The following is a 6,563-nucleotide window of genomic DNA, read 5'->3' as shown; positions in this document are numbered from 1 at the left end:
GCTCCTAAAACAACCAGCGAGGTGCTAATAGTCAGGGAGCTTCTACAGATGACTGTCAAATTCAATTCCCCAACTCTTTTACCTCTGTAGTTCCAACATCAGTCACTATTTTCCTGTTTTTGCTGTTTATCCACTGATTTTACACTACTACCATGTTATAACAGCTCGGTTTCCATTTCCCACCCTACACATTCGTTACATCCCTATTAACTGCTTTTAATAGCTGATTTAATTTATTTTTGATCAGAGCTAGGAGACACAGTCCCTCCAGTCATTAATCATTTCTTCCCCAGAAACCGAATCCCTCATCCCCCATACTTACCGCCAACATTTACATACACTATGTGCATTTTCTTTTGGGTGATGTCAACTTCAAAGGCTTTAGAACTTGACAGATACACAGCTGATGGTGCTATGTGCCAAAGCTGCTGTGGATGTAGCACATTTCAGGTTGGAAGTCGCTGCACTAAGATGATGCACCTTTTTAGTTGTATTTTTGGAGTCGAGCATTTCTTTCCTCGATGGGTTGTCAACCTGTGCCCAATTAAAGAACCTAGATAGCACTTCTTTATTTATGCTTAATCCTGGCTCCCAGCCTTGACTTTTAACAGGTTTCTGGCCAATTGCTTTGCATGGCTCATTTGCCTTGTTTGGGTATGGAAACGTCTGACTTGATTATCCGGGCCCTGCAGCGTAACTGTTGATTTAGTCATAACCGCTTTATGATGGGTTTATGATGATGGCAGTGCTTGTTGTTCCATGCTTCTCAGGCCTATGCTGAGAAACTTGTGTATAAGGGGGGGAGCAGTTTGCACAGTGCACTTCATTGGATCATTGTTAGCCACTCATTGGTCTTATGACCTTTGTTTGAGTCGGCCTCTGTGGTGAGCATCTCCTCTGTCGCTCTTTGTCTTTTTCCCTTCCATCTTGACACTCAGCCAAGCCTGGAGCAGACCCCGTTTTTCAGAAGAGGCCTTCCTGACCCTTCTGCACACATCAGCTGTGACCTGCATGCTCAACATCACAGCCTGTTTAGATCACATTAACTACACTCACTAGCCCCTTTATCAGATACGACTATTTAGCAGCCGACACAAATAATGACTCAGCCAATCACATAACAGCAACTGGATTTGTTCTGATATCTAGTCGTTAGGCTCGCTGGACTTTAACCCATTGATCATAAAGAGGAAGATAGAAGAGTGTGAGATTCTTTTGAGCCAGGCTAGTCAGAGTAGTGCTGATCTAATCTGCTGAACTTTTCCCACATTCCTATCAGTTTGCCCTGCAGAGAAAATACAAAGTGTGAAGCCTGTGTATGAAGGACACCACCCATTGATAAACTGGTCTGAGATAAAAGGAAACTGCATCTCAAACTGCCAATGTGCTTGTTTATGATTTATAAACAAGCAACATGTGGATCCCTGAAAGAGGTTTGGGCTCCAGCAGCAGAATATCACATCAGCTGATACTCCTGTCAGCTGGGATCAGGAAACTGAGGCCACAGTTTAAACAGGAGCACAGAAACTGGACAACAGCAGATTAGAAAAAGCTGCCTGGTTCAATTCAGCTGCATAATAAAAAAAAGCACAGACACAAAACACAGAAAGCCCTTTAAATAGAACACAACTCAATGTTCTTCTGCATTTTGCACCATATTTATTTTGCACTGCACTGAACCTTTCCATATCAATGCCTTATGCTCCATTACTTTTAAACTGGTTTCCTTCTCTCCTACATTGTTTACATTATTGATCACTGCTGCACTTTATAAATGGTAATGCTCATTTCACTGTTGGAAGCTGTATGCATTGAAATTTAATTTTTATGCACTCTGTGTTTAAAAATTGACAATAAAATGTGTCTAAGTCTACTGTAGGTCATTTCAGTTTAGTGGTTTAGTCCAACCAGCTGTATTTTAGGGAGACCAGATGTTAAGCAGCTGTTCTAGGTCAATTGTAAATTAATAATCATTGAACTTTATTGATCTTACATTGGAGAATTTTACCTCTGCATTTAACCAATCCTCTTGGGACCAGTGGTCTGCCATTGTGCGGCGCCCAGGGAGAAATTGGTGGTTAAGGGTCTTGCTCAGGGTCCCAGAGTGGCAGTCTGTTGGAATGGATTTTCGAATTCACAACTCAGGTTTCCAAGCTCTATGCCCTAACCACTAGGTCGCCACTCCCCCTATCAAATCTATTCAGTTCAGTTTATTTATATAGCGCCAATTTACAACACGTAACCTTAAGGCCCCTTACAGAGATACAGTCTGATTGGTTAAAAGTTTGTATCAAAGAAAACCAGTTGTTTGCATCAGGTCATTGACTTGCAGGACACACAAAAAAATTTTTGATAAACTTCTGACTATCCATACTGTTTCAAAGCAGAGTACAAACATTTAAATCATTTTGCAAATAGTTTTGTAAAGAAAAAGAAAAAACATGAAATGTGTTCTGTAGATCTAAACGGGTGTCTAATGATATACCCCTGCAGAATGCAACCGAGGCCACCATGAAAACAAGCTTGACGAGTAACACAGGCCGACAGATGAAGAGGTTTCACACACACGGTGGCTAAAGCCTGAGGTACTTAGAGCGTATTCAGTCATCTCCAATACTGACAGATGATATGAAGCCTTGTCTGCATTGATACCAGAAAAAAGCACTTCAGAGGACTCCTGTATAATTTTGCAAAGACGTTTAAAGGCTCCACAGTTTGAGTTCCCTGCCTGCTGGTTGTTCTTCCCCTCTCTGTAATATTTAGCAGCAGATAAGCTCTCTCTCTTACATTAGTGTGCTACATCACTGCCAGCTAGAGGAATGGGGGGCCTTTCCTCCTATATGTGATACAGTTCCTCCCTGCCAAGCTCAGCCACTGCCACTATCATTCGGCTGCTGACGACTTTGGGTCTCAGCCATTTTCTGCACCTGCCAGACTCATAAAGAATCCCCCTGTTCCTGCGGGAGCCCCAAGGCAGGATCTGCCACAACTGTTAAGGACGTTGCGATTTAAACATTCAAGCCAAAGCTTTGACTGTCAGGGATGCCAACGATTTGGCAGATGGTCGGTTTTGTTCGGCTGATCCCATCAGCAGGGTATTTGTGGTGTTAAGATGAATGAGTGGTTAGGATTTGTCACAAGGGGTTAAAAAAAAAACAACCAAACAAATACAAGTATGCCTTGGTTTTACATCAGGGAAATGACCTGCTGTTAACTGATATGTCTCCGTCTTGGCTAAGGGCTGCTTTTCTAAGAGCTCCTTGAGTTTTTAGCTCAGAAAATTTTGAAGTGGATTGAGTGGACATCCGTATTCAAACCTCCTCTCACTCTGGGCGTACAGAGACTCCTGAGAAATAAACAAATGAGTCTGTCTCTACTTTAGCAGAGCGTTGTGTGGCAAAAATTTCATGCAAAATGACTTTTTGTAATGCCATCAGCTAAATGAGGCACATGAAAGACATAATGATAAGACATGAGATATACCTTTGTTTCTCCATTGTGGGAAGATTTGGTTGAAATGAGCCGTGCAGAAATGTATCAGGCATTCGAAGCTATAGTCTTATTTAAAAGGCACATTATTACTTCTATTTTTAAATATCAGCAATATATTAACTGCCTTTTTTAGCTTAACAATACAAAAGCTATAAACATACTAAAATAAGGCAAAGAGAAACTGACAGGATATGGATATTTTTCTTAAATCATTATGTAGGAACTTCTTTACAGTATTGCTATATTGCTTTTTGAGAAAGTTTGGTCTGAGCCACAGGTGTTTGAGACATAGTTTCATAGATAGAGTGGTACAAGGTTAACTTTATTGATACCTGTAGGTGGATTTGTTTTGCAGTCTGGAAAGGGGAATCTCAAACATGTTGAACAAACCTTAAAAATAAAATGCAGACGTTTATGATCTACTTACTGTAATGTAGCCAGGTCTGGATCAGCAGCCCCTAAACCCCTTTGTGTTGGTAGGTGTCTATTTATTACCATTTCTTGTAGAGTATCATCTCTACTCAGGGTATTTTCCAGATGTTCGGCGCTTCAAGGTCCAAAACACACCACTTGCAACAGTAGTAGCCATTCATGTTTTCCCCAATGTCCTTGGTAGGCCCTTGGCTGGTCCCTTACATTTATTTTTTAAACATCAGTCTTCGTACTAAAATATTATTTTTGTCATGATTTGTGCACATTGCATTAAAAAAAATATGCAAGAGGGAATCCCTCCAGTTTTGGGAAGTTGGAGGGGATTCTGCAGGGAGTTGCAGGGAAGAGCCATTTTCAATGGCTGCTTCTGTACACTACACCTGCTGATCCAATTTCTTTAAAATAAATAAACTCTGTAAAGCCTGTTGACCGTTTCTAGCGGCATTGAGTGTTTATGGGAGAGTATGCCCCTCCATGATTCAATACAATACTGAGCGTTATACATCAAAAAAGATTGTTGTTCACTTTTCTTTCTGTATGTCCAAATTTCTATCATTGGTAGGTGCACTATATATTGAAATCTTTAATTATTTGTATCATTTAAATCTGTGCGATAAATATTTGCACATTAGTACAGTATTACCTATCAGTTTAAGTTTTTGTGGATGCGCCTTGTTTTGCCACTGCATCTTACTTCCTGTCTGACTCTGTCAAATTGCTGCATAGGTCTGACCAAAGCAGACCCAGTTGGAGAAGCATTGAGGAAGAATGGCAAGCTGTCTGCGCGCCTCCATTCACTTCAAGGTTTTAGATTTCTATGGACATCATTTGACACAATAACTAGTGATAAGGTATGCCGTTATAGATGCACTTTTAGATGCAGCTCTGCAAGTTCTCAGATTTATTCTTCACGGAGAAATGAAGTTTTCTCTGAACAAGAATTTGTTTTTATGATTTTTTTTTTCCTGATTGTCTGGTTGTTAACTCATCTGAAGCCTAAAACTGAATGATGGAATTAACAAAGTTGTCCATTATTTGGGAGATGGCCAGATTTCCTAAAAGCTTGCTATTTATGAACTTCTATCACTGCTGAATGATGGACCTCCTGTTGTTTGCAAATAGTCTTGTGACCCTTCCCAGATTGATGAAAGCAGCATTGTCTTCTCTAACATTGCTTCTGGCTTTCCACTTTAGATCTCCCAGTTTGGTGAAGTGCATTTGAATACGTATTTACAGAATTTTTTACTTGACGGTTGACTTAAGTGCACTGTATTTTATTTTATTGTTTGTTTTGTTTTTTAAGACATTGAAGCCCATAGGCATGATTTAAAAAAAACAAAACAAAGTACAGTGATTTCCAATTCAGGGCAAAATCAAAAAAATCTCAAAATCAAAACAACAGATTTCACTTTGTTGTTATTCAATAAACAAGAATAAAAAGCAATGGGTGTGTAAAACCTGGGAAACATCCCAGTAATTTGGAAAATACATATCAATAAAAGACCTGTTTGTCAGGTTAAAAGTACCTTTTAAAACATATCCTTTAAGCAGCTGTTAAACATAGCCTTTATTAATTCCATATATCTGTAAATAACATGCATTCTTGTTGGTAGGCGGATTAATCTTTATAATGTATTTCTTTTTGTAAATAAAATGACTAAAATCAGTGAAAAATGCTCCAATTTTGTACAATTCACCCCTTTTATGTGGTGTTCAACAGCATGCAAAACATTCCTTTTATTCTATTGTACTTTATCATTTAATCAAGGGTTTTCTCTATGTCATTCTTTTAATCTGTTAGCAGACAGGATGCTCCAGTTAAATTGGCAGCTCTAATACATATTAAACACATTGGTGGAACTATAAACATCTTTTTGAACTTGTGTGAGTCCTTAGCATTGTGAAACGACTTTGACATCCTTTTTTTTAAACAACTTTTTTCCTTTGATTCAAAACCTGCTTTTTTCAGAAGGACAAAATCCCATTTTCAGTTTGAACATTTGAGTATGGCTGACTCATTGACTGGAACTCTGGTTTTTCTTTTCTTTTTATTACTATCCTGAGAAACGTTAACATTTAACATGCTGTCTGAGTGGAGCAGAGTCTGGGCTGGAACTCCTGGGGTTTTTGCAATTTCTCCGAACATTCGTGCTCTGACCTTGAGGCGAAGTTGTTGCATTGTCGACACTTTAGAAGATTGGCAGCTGGCTTAGACCTTTTCCACCTGTGAATAATTTTTTCTTAGTATATCGTAATAGACTTCACATTGATAGAAAATGTCCCTAAAATCCAGGGGAGCTGGAATAAACTTCTACGCTTACACAGTCTTTGCAGTGGTCATAGCATTGCGTTAGCAAACACAGTTGTATGCTTCAGAGCAGAAAACAAACACAAATCCTACTTAAACAATGATGAGTCTGTGCATTTTAATTTTCACTGCCTAGGTGCCCTGTAGGTCATGATAAAAACTGCAGATTATGATCTAAAACAGGTAAGATCACTAATATCTATACATTTTTGACTGCAATAGGTTGTTCTGCTGCATTGCTCCTTCATTTATGTGTCCTGTCCTCATCTCAACCCATCCATATGTACCAGGGCTTTCCCTGCTCCCTTTCTCTGTCTGGAATTACTGGAAA

Source organism: Cyprinodon variegatus, unplaced genomic scaffold, assembly GCF_000732505.1.
Source record: "Cyprinodon variegatus isolate N-32 unplaced genomic scaffold, C_variegatus-1.0 Scaffold17, whole genome shotgun sequence".
Lineage (NCBI taxonomy): Eukaryota > Metazoa > Chordata > Actinopteri > Cyprinodontiformes > Cyprinodontidae > Cyprinodon > Cyprinodon variegatus.
The sequence above is the reverse complement of the archived record's forward strand: the minus strand, read 5'-3'. Positions refer to the sequence as shown.